At 30.8% G+C, this 15,686-nt stretch overlaps 4 non-coding genes across 4 annotated transcripts; all 4 read right to left on the bottom strand.

Annotated features, from left to right (window-relative positions):
* Positions 1-110: 110 nt before the first annotated feature.
* Trnal-aag (transfer RNA leucine (anticodon AAG)) lies at positions 111-192 on the bottom strand. The gene has a single exon. It is a non-coding gene; the product is annotated as a tRNA-Leu (tRNA).
* Positions 193-11,291: 11,099 nt separating this feature from the next.
* Trnal-aag (transfer RNA leucine (anticodon AAG)) lies at positions 11,292-11,373 on the bottom strand. The gene has a single exon. It is a non-coding gene; the product is annotated as a tRNA-Leu (tRNA).
* A 3,068-nt stretch (positions 11,374-14,441) lies between these two features.
* Trnal-aag (transfer RNA leucine (anticodon AAG)) lies at positions 14,442-14,523 on the bottom strand. The gene has a single exon. It is a non-coding gene; the product is annotated as a tRNA-Leu (tRNA).
* A 608-nt stretch (positions 14,524-15,131) lies between these two features.
* Positions 15,132-15,213, bottom strand: Trnal-aag (transfer RNA leucine (anticodon AAG)). Its single transcript has one exon. It is a non-coding gene; the product is annotated as a tRNA-Leu (tRNA).
* Between the last annotated feature and the right edge of the window lie 473 nt (positions 15,214-15,686).

Below are 15,686 nucleotides of genomic sequence, written 5' to 3'. Positions count from 1 at the left end.
AATTAAAGACATTTCACCAATAATTTAATAATTTCAACTATTTAAGTCGATTCCACAACATAGCATATTATTACAAAATGTACTTTGTGAAATTCTGCAGCAAAAATACCTGGCAGCGGTGGGATTCGAACCCACGCCTCCGAAGAGACTGGTGCCTTAAACCAGCGCCTTAGACCGCTCGGCCACGCTACCGTTACACAAAACGGCTGCAAAATAGTCATGTCCTTCGTTTCCAGATATTTCACTTTTTACCAAATTTGTCTTCAAGGCAATTATTACGCCATATGATATGATGACATAAACTTATCAATACGTTTCAATAAAAGATGCACAGATGATATTGTATTGTTATCAACAACCAGATATACCAAATTCATGATGCGTTTATCCAATATATAGAAAACATTTTACCACATCGTAATGTTAGTATATCTTCAAAACCAATCTTAATTTGCCCCATATTTCAAGTTTCTAATATTTTCTTCAATATAAAGTGTTCGAATATGTCTTAAGAAGAGAATTTCTCTGAAACCGCACCACTTGAATAGCATGAAAAATCTTCTAATTGTAGCTTTATATATACATACATATAGCGTAAGTAGAGTAAAAACCATTCCATACATATATATATATATATATATACTCTTGTATGAATTCTTTCCACGGAGTGTACAGGGATTAAAGTTGCGTGCATTAATTAAAGACATTTCACCAATAATTTAATAATTTCAACTATTTAAGTCGATTCCACAACATAGCATATTATTACAAAATGTACTTTGTGAAATTCTGCAGCAAAAATACCTGGCAGCGGTGGGATTCGAACCCACGCCTCCGAAGAGACTGGTGCCTTAAACCAGCGCCTTTTTTTTTTTTTTATTTTGGTAAAATTTTATTCAAATAAATACATTCATAAAAGAATTATTGGGCTAGTCTCCCATTAATTCATATTATCACAGTGTTGGTTAGAATTGTAACTATTATTAACAACAGATCTCAATTAAAACTCAATATGTACTTCATCATTACTTATCCTTAATACAGGATTTTTGTTTAAATAATACTTTTCAAATAAATACATGCACTTCTTCTGTTTATAATACAAGTATGCATAACTCACATGTTTTTGCAGAACATTTTTAAAATATGGCACTATGGCTATCAAATGATCATCCTTCATAGAGATATTTCTCCTCTTTACTACACAGAATCTTCTAGCACATAAAACTGTATTCACAAAGTATAAGTTTATATTTTTATCCTTCTTGACTAGACCAAAGTAACATATATAATTGAAATCTAGAATATTGACAAAGCTAGTAGAACTATTACACAGAATGTTATGTAGGAAATCTTTAAAAAAGTCATTGAACTGAGTCAAACATCTACACACAATGATCAAGTGCTCCAAGTCTTCATGCACATCTTCGCAAACTGGACACATAGAATCAACAGTAATTTGGCATCTCATCAGTCTCTCCTTAGTGAAGAAAACTCTATGGAAAATTTTGAATGATGACTCAATCCAATCACTTTGTAAAAATGAAAAGTTCAAAACTTTTTGTACTTTTTGAACATCAAAATCTGAAAATATTTCACACCAGTATTTTATAGAATTAGGTTCTCTTGTTAATGTCTTTAACAGTATATCATAAAATGATCTTGTTGTATTAGGTAAAGCATACTTTCTACCATTAACGCTGTAATTTATATTTAAAACAGTTGCTTTACAAGTGTTTGCATTTTCTTCAACTAAAACTACATAATCTTGTGGAATACATTGCTTAATACATTTCACTACTTTAATAATTTTATCAACGGAAACATCAGGGAACTTTTGAGATACAATATCTTGAATATAAGTGTCCTTCATAAAACCTCTCTTGCATTCATAAGCTAAGTCCTTAATCTTGATAATACCTGCTTCTATAAATGTTCTCGTATATAACATACTATCACCATTCACAATCATTGGATTACAGAAGAGGGGAATATCAAAAACGTTCGTCACATTAATTTCTATTTCCATACAATGACGTATCTTCCCCCATGCATACAACATACATTTATAAAAATCAGGCAAACATCCTAATTGTCTATGAGTAAAATCGCAATACAATATTTCAACACCAAGATTCATTCCTTGTACTTTAGAAAAGAAATAAAGACATGTAACTTTCCAAACAGCATTATAATCCATATCTAATAGCCTATTTAAAAAATTTTAGTCTAAATGCATACATTTTATGAAAAATTTCAGGAAAATTCAAACCACCATCTAACACCTTATTAGTTATTACATCATATGCAACTAGAGATGGTTTATCATTCCACAAAAAATCAATACATATCTTCTTAATTTCTAAATAATGTTTTTCTGGTATATTAACAACCATAAGAGTATACCAAAGTTTACTCATCAATAAAGTATTTATTACAGTTAATCTACCATGTATTGATAAGTGTCTCATTTTCCAAAAATTCAATAGCTTCAAAATAGATTGTACTTTGCAATCCCAATTCAAACTATCACAAAGAGATTTATCCTTACCAATCCATATGCCTAAAAGCTGTAAAACCCCATCACACTCTCTAATTTTCCAAGCATCTAATTCATGTTTTGAAATAGTTCCAGTTCCCAATGCCAAAATTTCTGATTTATCCTTATTTAATTTTGCCCCAGATGCTTGTTCATACAAATGTAAAACTCTAAAGGCTTCATCTACTGAATTTTTGTCAGACAAAATTAAAGTAGTGTCATCAGCATGTGAAAAAATCTTTTCTTCAACGTTTGTATTAGGAATATTCAAACCTCTAATACTACTATTCTTTTTAATCATTGTACTTAATGGTTCAGCTACTAATACATATAATAAAGCTGATATAGGACAACCTTGCTTTACAGAGTTCTTTAATTGAAAATATTTGGACAGGAACCCATTACACTTGACAGTGCTGAAAATGTCAGTATAAAATATTTTTATCCAAGAAATAAATTTCTCCCCAAATCCAAATTTCTGCAAGACAGAAAATAAATATTCATGTCCAACCCTGTCAAATGCTTTTTCCTGATCAAGTTTCAACAAGTAACATTCTAAATCATCCATTTCAACCAAATCAATAATATCTCTAACACTTGCAGTAGTGTCAGAAATGTCTTTACCTATAATACAGCAACTTTGAGTAGGTGATATAATTTTTGGTAATACAAACTTAAACCTGTTAGCCATTACTCTTGCTAGTATTTTATAATCCACATTTAATAAAGTTATAGGTCTGAAATTTTTAAGTTCAGATTTGTCACCTCTATTCTTATATATCAAAATAATCATGCCATATCTCATAGACCTAGATAAAACTTTATTTTCTTCAATACTATCATAAATATATTTCAATACAGGTTTCAATTCATTTAAAAAATAAAGATAGAATTCAACAGTCAATCCATCAGAGCCAGGCGTTTTGCCTTTTTTCATTCCTTTCAATGATTTTTCAATCTCATCAATACATATATCATCATCACATTTAGTAATATCAATATCATCAACTTTAACATCAACACAATCTAACATGTCATTGATTGCATCATTGTCAGTATTTACACATGAAAACAATTTTTCATAAAAATTATGCACAACATCTAATAATTCCACAGTACTATTAACAGCATTACCATCACAATTTCTCAAAGTACTTATCAAATTCTTATTTTGTTTATATTTTTACAGACTTAAGAAATAAGCAGTATTCTTGTCACTTTCTAAGGCATATTGACATTTAGACCTTAATATAGCACCATTACATCTATGTTTTTCTATAGCTTCAAGTTCATCTTTTAATTCTAAATATTTTACATAATCAATTTCTATACCACATGCAGACTTCACTGACAATTCTTGTAACTTATTTTGCAATTTAAAATATTCTTTGCTTCTCTCTTTCTGATTTTCTTTGCCATAGATTTGACTTATTCTCTTAATACTAAATTTCAAATTATCCCACCAAATGAGAGGGTTTGAATAATAAAAATCTGAACATATTTCATCTTCTAATAACTTTCTGATTCTTGTTACATATTCTTCATTATCTAATAAGGAATAGTTAAAAATCCAGATACCTGGTCCTCTTTCAACCTCTGTAAAATCTAATTTCATGCTAACAATACAGTGATCACTAAAACAAGTATCTCTATAAAAAATATTTTTAATACAGGGCTTAACATTACTAGAAACTAAAAAATAGTCAATTCTACTCTGTGTCAAAAAACCTTGTACAACTTGTTTTCGTGAAAACGTTTTGACACCTGCATTTCTGTCTCTCCAGACATCCTTAAACCAGCGCCTTAGACCGCTCGGCCACGCTACCGTTACACAAAACGGCTGCAAAATAGTCATGTCCTTCGTTTCCAGATATTTCACTTTTTACCAAATTTGTCTTCAAGGCAATTATTACGCCATATGATATGATGACATAAACTTATCAATACGTTTCAATAAAAGATGCACAGATGATATTGTATTTGTTATTAACAACCACATATACCAAATTCATGATGCGTTTATCCAATATATAGAAAACATTTTACCACATCGTAATGTTAGTATATCTTCAAAACCAATCTTAATTTGCCCCATATTTCAAGTTTCTAATATTTTCTTCAATATAAAGTGTTCGAATATGTCTTAAGAAGAGAATTTCTCTGAAACCGCACCACTTGAATAGCATGAAAAATCTTCTAATTGTAGCTTTATATATACATACATATAGCGTAAGTAGAGTAAAAACCATTCCATACATATATATATATATATATATATATATATATATATATATATATATATATATATATATATATATATATATATATATATATATATATATATATATATATATGTATATATATATATATACTCTTGTATGAATTCTTTCCACGGAGTGTACAGGGATTAAAGTTGCGTACATTAATTAAAGACATTTCACCAATAATTTAATAATTTCAACTATTTAAGTCGATTCCACAACATAGCATATTATTACAAAATGTACTTTGTGAAATTCTGCAGCAAAAATACCTGGCAGCGGTGGGATTCGAACCCACGCCTCCGAAGAGACTGGTGCCTTAAACCAGCGCCTTATTTTTTTTTTTTTATCTTTATTGAATAAAACAATACTATATAACAATGCAAATCACAATGTCTATAAAATCATAATATTACACAATTGAAGACTATACAATTTATCACAGTTTGAATAACAACACATCTTCTTCTAACATCACAATGGGATTGTCTCTCAAGAACTTTTTATGAAAGACTGAAAGTCTGTTTGTAGATTTACAATACATATAAAAATAACCAATGTAATGTCTCAGTGTGTATTTGAAATATGCAATTAGGTTAATACTTCGTGTACCATTTTTGAACATTTGTCTTTGTTTCATTATACACAGTCTTCCAATAGACCGCAAAAAATTAACAAAGTGAACATTTACACCCTTTACACTGGATGATACACCCAACAAAAATAACGTCATATAAGTATGTTCCTGTATTAAGTTCACCTCTGATTGTACAAATAGTGTCTCTAAAATATCAAATACGAAATCATGAAAGTTAACAAGTATGTCACATGTTAGAAAAATATGAAATAAAGTTTCCTCTTCACAGTCACAGTTTTGACACACATTGCTGTCTATTATTCCTATTTTACATAGTTTAACATTAGTAAAAATCTTATTGTGACATAACTTGAAATCTAGATCAATACATTCAGATGGTTTCCAGAAACTATGTATCTGTTTCCAAACAAAACAGAAATCACTTTCATGAATATCACATTGTTCACACCAAAATTCATAACATTTAGGTTTAATAAAACACTTTTGTAACAGTAACGTATAAAATCTTTTTGTTTTACACAACGACATGTCACATACTTTATTGTCAAACTGAACATAGAATTGAGACAGATCATCATTTTTCACATTACATTTTGTCAAAACAACTTCTTTCCACTCGACAGGAATGTGATTCAATAATAACATATACAATTTTCTGACAATGTTAAAAGTAACATCTATTTCTTTTTCTCTCATCATATCAAAAATTGCATGAACTGGCAAAAATCCAGGTATAGCTTCATATGAAATATCTTTAATTTGAACAATACCAGCTTTTATGAAATATTCCCATTCTTTACCAGACACAAACTTAGAACTATTATAAAACAGTGGTTGATTATAAACATCAGAGTCTCCTATATTAAAAGTTATATCTTTTCTAATACACTGCCATGCTTCCAACATTTCTCTGTACACATGCGGTAAACATAATAAATCCTTTTTGTTTAAAAACAAAAATAGAACTGACCTCGAAAGATTCATACAATGCACTCTTCTCAAAAAATAGCTAAAGGTACTTTTCCAAATACAATTGCATTCAGGATTTAAAAATCTCCCTAAAAATTTTAATCTAAATGATAACATTTTTAAATATATATCTTGAAAATTCAAGCCACCATCTTGTTTCATACCAGTAATAGTAGCATATTGTACTAAATGAGATTTAGAATTCCACAAAAAATCAATACATATTTGTTTCAAATCTGTCAACACATTTTCAGGTATTGGAGAAACAGCTAATAAATACCAAATTCTAGATACCAATAAAGAAGAAATTACAACATTTCTTCCAGATAAAGTCAAACGTCTTTGTTTCCACATATTAACAATACATCTTATTTTTCTTATCTTATCCTTCCAATTCATATCATTACATACATCAATATCTACACCAACATAAACACCAAGAACTTGAATACATTTTTCACAAACTCTTAATCCAAGTACAGTCTTATCATCATCAGTCAAATTTCCTTTTCCAATACATAAAATTTCAGACTTACTTCTGTTAATCTTAGAACCTGATGCCCTACTATATAAATCAAATACATCAAAGGTATATTTAATAGATTTTTTATCACTCAAACATAATGTAGTATCATCTGCATGTTGAAACAAAACTGCAGTTTCATTACTATAAGGTATACGTATACCATTAATATTACAATCTTTCTTTATTGTCATTGACAGTGGTTCTGCCTATAAAACATACAATAAAGCACTAATAGGGCATCCTTGCCTAATACCATTTCTAACTTTAAAATATTTTGTTAAAAAACCATTACACTTGACAGTACTTTGAATATCAGTATAAAAAATCCTAATCCAATTAATAAATTTACATCCAAAACCAAAACCTTCTAATACTCTAATGAGATAATCATGACTCACTCTGTCAAAAGCTTTCTCTTGATCAAATTTTAAAATATACCCTTCTACATCATCATCATCAACCATGTTTATTACATCACGTACACTTGCTATTGTATCTGCAATATCTCTACCAGGTATACAACATGACTGGCTGTTTGAAATTATTTGACAAAGTACTGATTTAAATCTATTTGACATGACACGTGCTAATATCTTATAATCAACTTGTAACAATGAAATCGGTCTATAATTCTTTAAATCCCTTTTATCACCTTTTTTCTTATAAATAAGAGACAGTACACCATTTCTCATAGACCTTGATAAAGTGTTACTCTTTTCAACTGCCTTAAACACCTTCAGTAAAATATCCTTTAAAATATGATAAAATGTACAATAAAACTCCACCGTCAGTCCATCAGATCCTGGACTCTTATTTTTGGACATTTTATGTAATGCAACAAAAATTTCTTCTTCAGTAATATCACTATCACATACTCCTTGATCAAAATCATCAACTTTTACATCTATATTTTGCAACAAAACATCCATTGATTTTTTGTCTGTTTCCACACATGAATATAACTTACTATAAAACCTATATTGTAAGTCTAACAAACCATCAGTATCAGAAACAGTAGTATTATCATCAAAATCAATTAATTCTTTAATACAATTACTCTCTTGCTTGTACTTTTCTAAATTCAAAACATACTTTGTACATTTATCGTTTTCTGTGGCCCAAAAAGCTTTTGATCTCAAAATAGCACCTTTACATTTCTCTTCTTCTAATACACTTAATTCTAACTTTAAGTTTTCATATCTTTCTACATCTACATTTTCTCCTTCTGCAATTCTCATACATAACTTTTGTATCTTATTTTGTATACAATAATACTCAGCATTTTTCTCTTTTGCAATTCTCTTACTAAAAACTTGAGAGAATTTCTTAATTCTATATTTTAAATTATCCCACCAAATCAATACATCATCATCAAAAAGAGAACATTTCTTACTGTCATCAATAATATTAAACATATTTGTTACATAATCGTCATTATCCAACAATGTATTGTTAAAAATCCATACACCTGGACCTCTTTCTACTTCATCAAACACAACTCTCATTTCCACAAAAGAATGATCGCTTAAAGAAGTATCTTTATACTTTACATATTGTACAAAATTTGACAAATTTCTAGTATTGAGAAAATAATCCAATCTTGATTGTTGTAAATAAAAATCACTAACTCGTTTCCATGAAAAAGTTTTATCACCAGGGTTTCTAGTTCTCCACACATCATATAAATTGTTATCTGACATCAAACTACAAAGTAAATTATAACTCATATCATTTCTGTGTACAGTTTTACCAGATCTATCCAGATTTGACAAAGTTGTATTCCAATCACCCGATAAAATAATATTATCATAGGAACTAATATATTGATTAAGAAATGTAAAAACTCACATCTTTCTCTAAAAGAGTTATATGCATAAATATTCAATATGTTATAAATACAACCTTCATGTTCAAATTGGACATGTAAAAATCTACCTTCATCATCCTTTGAAATCAATTTTACATTTTGTTTAAACCTTTTATGCACAAGAATAGCAACACCTTGTCTTTTAGTACTACTATTAGAATATAAAACATGACCGTCGTACATTCTATCAATATTCAAAATAAAATCATCATCCCAGAAGGTTTCTTGTAGTAACAAGAAATCAATCCTACTATTATCAATAATTGATACATATTTCTTAAATTTATTAACGTCTCTCAACCCATTATAATTGTTGCTTACAAACAGCACCATTGTAAAAATAAAAATATTGAAACATACATTAAACATCTCCATTGTTAATATTCTTTTGGCTGGATTTGTCTTTCTTAATATTATTTACATTCGGATAAAATTTCATCTTGTTCCTTCTTTTTTTACCTTCTACTGTACAAAATTCAGAAGCACTTACATCTGAGCTCCCAGAACAAGACAAACCAACCTCTGTTTCTAATGTGACATCGACTCCAGTGTTTTCACCACTGGAGATGGTGTCAGTGTCCATACCTTCACTAACAATATTATCTTCTTCAGCATTTTCTTTTACAATATGCTTATGTACAAAAACAGTTTCATCATCAGAGTCACCTGTTTTTGAAATATCATCTCTTTGTCTTTTCTGTCCTTTAGCGATTCCTTCAGTTGATTCATCTCCAGTAAGACCTTCACTACATTGTCTGTCAATGTTATCATCACATGTGGTCCCGAAGACCACATTAGAATCCTCTTTGGCCCCGAAGACCATATTATCATCACCAACGCTCAGATCAAGCTTTTCACCATCCGTCATGGTCCTAAGGACCATTTCATTTCTCTCCTCTGTAGTCCCGAAGACCACACTAACCCTGTTTTTATTGGCCCCGAAGGCCAAATCATCACTATTTTTATTGGCCCCGAAGACCAAATCATCATTCTTTTCTGTGGCGCCGAAGACCACATCATCAACTTCTACATTGGTCGCGCAGACCACACCCTTTGTTGATTTTTTCTCGCCGACCATATCTTCCTCTTCAGTAACTCGATCTGTAAAATCCCCATTTTCTTTCTCACTTTCCACTGAAACATCTGCAATTTCAACTTCGTAATTTGTTTGATCATCCTCAACTCCATTCTCATTTAGTGTTGTTTCCTTTTTTTTATCCTTAATTACATGATCACTATCTTCCTTTCTGCAAATACACCTCTCAGTTACCAATCTACATTCTTTGCACTTACATTTGCAATCTTCCTTCATCTTGTCACAAGTGAAACAAGGACAAATGCATGTTTCCTTGTTGCAGTATTGACATTTCTTTTCTTTGCAAAAACAATGCCTAAGTCTTTTCTTGCAATATTCACACGGAGGTATCTTACACTCATGCTCTTTATGACCATGCTTATCACAGTTGAAACAGACTAGTTGTGGACATTGTCTGTACTTATGACCAGGAGATCCACAATAGTTACATAACTGCCTCTGATGGTCGTGTTTAACTCGAAAACTCCTTGTTCCTAATCCTGTGTCAAATTTCATTGACCAGGGAAGGGAAGTCATCCCATGAGGAAACTGAACTCGGACATACCTTGTCCCATCTGCAACTTCAGTTCCAGGATGAACATGTCTAAAAACTTGAGATAATGGTTTACAATTCTTTTCTATCAGTACATTAAGAATTGATTCATCACTAACATGAGCAGGCAAGTGAATAAATGAAACCACTACTGAGTTTTGAAAAACAAATAAACATTCATGAAATTTACTATCAATATTAACTCCCTTTGTTAATTTATCTGCATTTTCTTCACTGTCCATAGTTACACAATACGAATTTTCAATTTCATCCTGGACAACTGCTAAAACCGTATTTTCACCACAAACCTCCTCAGCAGCCTTAATGATTTTTGCTGGAGTTCCAGGTGCTTTCGGAATATTCATAATCTTAACCGCACATTCCTTCTTATATATCTTCTTTCTATTTGTGTACTTTCTTGGCCTATCTCCTTCCTTGCTACCATATACAAATGGCTTTGCATTTGAAAAGCGAGTTCCAGAACTTCCTGGTGCTCTGTTCTCCATATTCCAATTTGGTTTTAGGTTGAATCAGTAAAAGCGAATCAAACGCACCTTTCTCCCCCCTTTTTCCTGCACATAAATGGCAGGAACAGGGGAAATATACGACAAAATTCGACAAGTGTCCTATCACTTTACATTAATGAAACAATATTAAGCATACAGAAATGTATCTGAACACATAGATATAGCTGAACTCACCAAAAAGACACATTCAACCGGAGCGGCAAAATGTAAACATCATCCCATGATATGTCCAACAACCCATCAAAAAGATTAAAGTTGCGTACATTAATTAAAGACATTTCACCAATAATTTAATAATTTCAACTATTTAAGTCGATTCCACAACATAGCATATTATTACAAAATGTACTTTGTGAAATTCTGCAGCAAAAATACCTGGCAGCGGTGGGATTCGAACCCACGCCTCCGAAGAGACTGGTGCCTTAAACCAGCGCCTTAGACCGCTCGGCCACGCTACCGTTACACAAAACGGCTGCAAAATAGTCATGTCCTTCGTTTCCAGATATTTCACTTTTTACCAAATTTGTCTTCAAGGCAATTATTACGCCATATGATATGATGACATAAACTTATCAATACGTTTCAATAAAAGATGCACAGATGATATTGTATTGTTATCAACAACCAGATATACCAAATTCATGATGCGTTTATCCAATATATAGAAAACATTTTACCACATCGTAATGTTAGTATATCTTCAAAACCAATCTTAATTTGCCCCATATTTCAAGTTTCTAATATTTTCTTCAATATAAAGTGTTCGAATATGTCTTAAGAAGAGAATTTCTCTGAAACCGCACCACTTGAATAGCATGAAAAATCTTCTAATTGTAGCTTTATATATACATACATATAGCGTAAGAAGAGTAAAAACCATTCCATACATATATATATATATATATATACTCTTGTATGAATTCTTTCCACGGAGTGTACAGGGATTAAAGTTGCGTACATTAATTAAAGACATTTCACCAATAATTTAATAATTTCAACTATTTAAGTCGATTCCACAACATAGCATATTATTACAAAATGTACTTTGTGAAATTCTGCAGCAAAAATACCTGGCAGCGGTGGGATTCGAACCCACCCCTCCGAAGAGACTGGTGCCTTAAACCAGCGCCTTTTTTTTATCTTGATAAAATTTTATTCACAGTAAAACATCATATAAAAGAATTATTGGGCTAATCTCCCAATAATTCACATATCACAGATCACAAATTGTCCTTAAATTACATTGACAGTATATATATGAATAAGTATATTTAAAAGTCTATCACAACATTATCATCAGAGATGCGCAGAACAGGATTGTCATTCAAGTAATATTTTTGAAACAAAGAAAAGTTCTTTTTCTGTATATAATACATGGAAGCATAATTAACATGCTTTTGAAGAACAGATTTAAAATAAGAAATAATGTGCAAAACTTTCTCATCTTTCATGACTAAATTTCTTCTTTTTACAACACAAAACCTTCTAACAGATAAAGCAGTATTAACAAAATAAAAGTTTACTTTTTTATCTTTCTTGAGTAGACCGAAATAACATAGAAAATTAAAGTCTAACATATTGATAAAGCTAGCTGAACTATTACACAATATATTATGTAAAAAGTCTTTAAAAAAGTCATTGAATCGAGTCAAACATCTACACGAAATTATAAGATGTTCTAAGTCCTCATGCATATCATCACAAACTGGACACAATGAATCATCAGTAATGCGACATCTCAATAACCTCTCCTTAGTAAATAAAACTCTATGAAATATTTTAAATGATAACTCAATCCAATCACTTGGTAAAAATGAAAAGTTCAAAATTGTTTGGACTTTTTGAGTATCAAAATCAGAACACATCTCACACCAATATTTGACAGCATTTGGTTCTTTTGATAATGATTTCAACAACATAGAATAAAAAAACTTTGTTGTACTAGGAAAAGAGTATTTTCTATTATTAACATTACATTCTATATTCAAACTGAGATTTCTACGAACATTTTCATTATTTTCTACTAAAATTTTACATTCATCAGGAATACATTGTTTTATACATTGTACTACCTTAATAATCTTAGCAGCAGATACCTGTGGAAACTTTTCAGAAACAATATCTTGAACAAACTCATCTCTCATGAATCCCTTTTTACATTCAAATGCTAAATCTTTCACTTTAATAATGCCTGCATCTATAAAAGTCTTGATATACAGCATATTACCATTATTAGTAATCAAAGGATTATTGAACAGAGGCAGGTCAAATACATTATTCAAATTGATATCAATTTCAATATAATCACGTATCTTTCCCCAAGCAAACAGCATACATTTATAAAAATCAGGTAAACTCCCCAACTGTCTCTGCTTAAATTGACAGAACAAAATCTCAATACCAAGTTTCATATCTTGTACTTTGGAAAAGAAATAAGTACAAAGATGCTTCCAAACAGCACAATACTCTACATCTAACAAACGACTTAAAAATTTAAGTCTAAAAGCATACATCTTATGTAAAATTTCTGGAAAGTTCAAACCTCCATCTAGTATTCTATTAATAACAACATCATAAGCAACCAAAGATGGTTTATCATTCCACAAAAACCCGATGCACAATTTCTTTATATCTAAATAGTATTTTTCTGGTATATTAACTACCATCAGAGTATACCAAAGTTTGCTCATTAAAAGAGTATTTATCACAGTTACTCTACCATGTATTGACAATTGTCTCATTTTCCAAAGATTCAGTATTTTTGAAATAGACTGCACTTTGCATTCCCAATTCAGACTATCACATAACTTTTTATCCTTGCCAATCCATATGCCTAAAAGCTGTAACAAAACACGTCTGACATCTTGGGTGCGTTCGACTCCTCTCAAACCAGCGCCTTAGACCGCTCGGCCACGCTACCGTTACACAAAACGGCTGCAAAATAGTCATGTCCTTCGTTTCCAGATATTTCACTTTTTACCAAATTTGTCTTCAAGGCAATTATTACGCCATATGATATGATGACATAAACTTATCAATACGTTTCAATAAAAGATGCACAGATGATATTGTATTTGTTATTAACAACCAGATATACCAAATTCATGATGCGTTTATCCAATATATAGAAAACATTTTACCACATCGTAATGTTAGTATATCTTCAAAACCAATCTTAATTTGCCCCATATTTCAAGTTTCTAATATTTTCTTCAATATAAAGTGTTCGAATATGTCTTAAGAAGAGAATTTCTCTGAAACCGCACCACTTGAATAGCATTAAAAATCTTCTAATTGTAGCTTTATATATACATACATATAGCGTAAGTAGAGTAAAAACCATTCCATAAATATATATATATATATATATACTCTTGTATGAATTCTTTCCACGGAGTGTACAGGGATTAAAGTTGCGTACATTAATTAAAGACATTTCACCAATAATTTCAACTATTTAGGTCGATTCCACAACATAGCATATTATTACAAAATGTACTTTGTGAAATTCTGCAGCAAAAATACCTGGCAGCGGTGGGATTCGAACCCACGCCTCCGAAGAGACTGGTGCCTTAAACCAGCGCCTTAGACCGCTCGGCCACGCTACCGTTACACAAAACGGCTGCAAAATAGTCATGTCCTTCGTTTCCAGATATTTCACTTTTTACCAAATTTGTCTTCAAGGCAATTATTACGCCATATGATATGATGACATAAACTTATCAATATGTTTCAATAAAAGATGCACAGATGATATTGTATTTGTTATTAACAACCACATATACCAAATTCATGATGCGTTTATCCAATATATAGAAAACATTTTACCACATCGTAATGTTAGTATATCTTCAAAACCAATCTTAATTTGCCCCATATTTCAAGTTTCTAATATTTTCTTCAATATAAAGTGTTCGAATATGTCTTAAGAAGAGAATTTCTCTGAAACCGCACCACTTGAATAGCATGAAAAATCTTCTAATTGTAGCTTTATATATACATACATATAGCGTAAGTAGAGTAAAAACCATTCCATACATATATATATATATATATATATACTCTTGTATGAATTCTTTCCACGGAGTGTACAGGGATTAAAGTTGCGTACATTAATTAAAGACATTTCACCAATAATTTCAACTATTTAAGTCGATTCCACAACATAGCATATTATTACAAAATGTACTTTGTGAAATTCTGCAGCAAAAATACCTGGCAGCGGTGGGATTCGAACCCACGCCTCCGAAGAGACTGGTGCCTTAAACCAGCGCCTTAGACCGCTCGGCCACGCTACCGTTACACAAAACGGCTGCAAAATAGTCATGTCCTTCGTTTCCAGATATTTCACTTTTTACCAAATTTGTCTTCAAGGCAATTATTACGCCATATGATATGATGACATAAACTTATCAATATGTTTCAATAAAAGATGCACAGATGATATTGTATTTGTTATTAACAACCACATATACCAAATTCATGATGCGTTTATCCAATATATAGAAAACATTTTACCACATCGTAATGTTAGTATATCTTCAAAACCAATCTTAATTTGCCCCATATTTCAAGTTTCTAATATTTTCTTCAATATAAAGTGTTCGAATATGTCTTAAGAAGAGAATTTCTCTGAAACCGCACCACTTGAATAGCATGAAAAATCTTCTAATTGTAGCTTTATATATACATACATATAGCGTAAGTAGAGTAAAAACCATTCCATACATATATATATATATATATACTCTTGTATGAATTCTTTCCACGG

Source organism: Perna viridis, chromosome 7, assembly GCF_037379345.1.
Source record: "Perna viridis isolate PV_CMFRI_1.1 ecotype Kerala chromosome 7, ASM3737934v1, whole genome shotgun sequence".
NCBI classification, from domain to species: Eukaryota; Metazoa; Mollusca; class Bivalvia; order Mytilida; family Mytilidae; genus Perna; species Perna viridis.
Note: the sequence above shows the minus strand (reverse complement) of the source record. Positions and strands in the feature narration are given on the sequence as shown.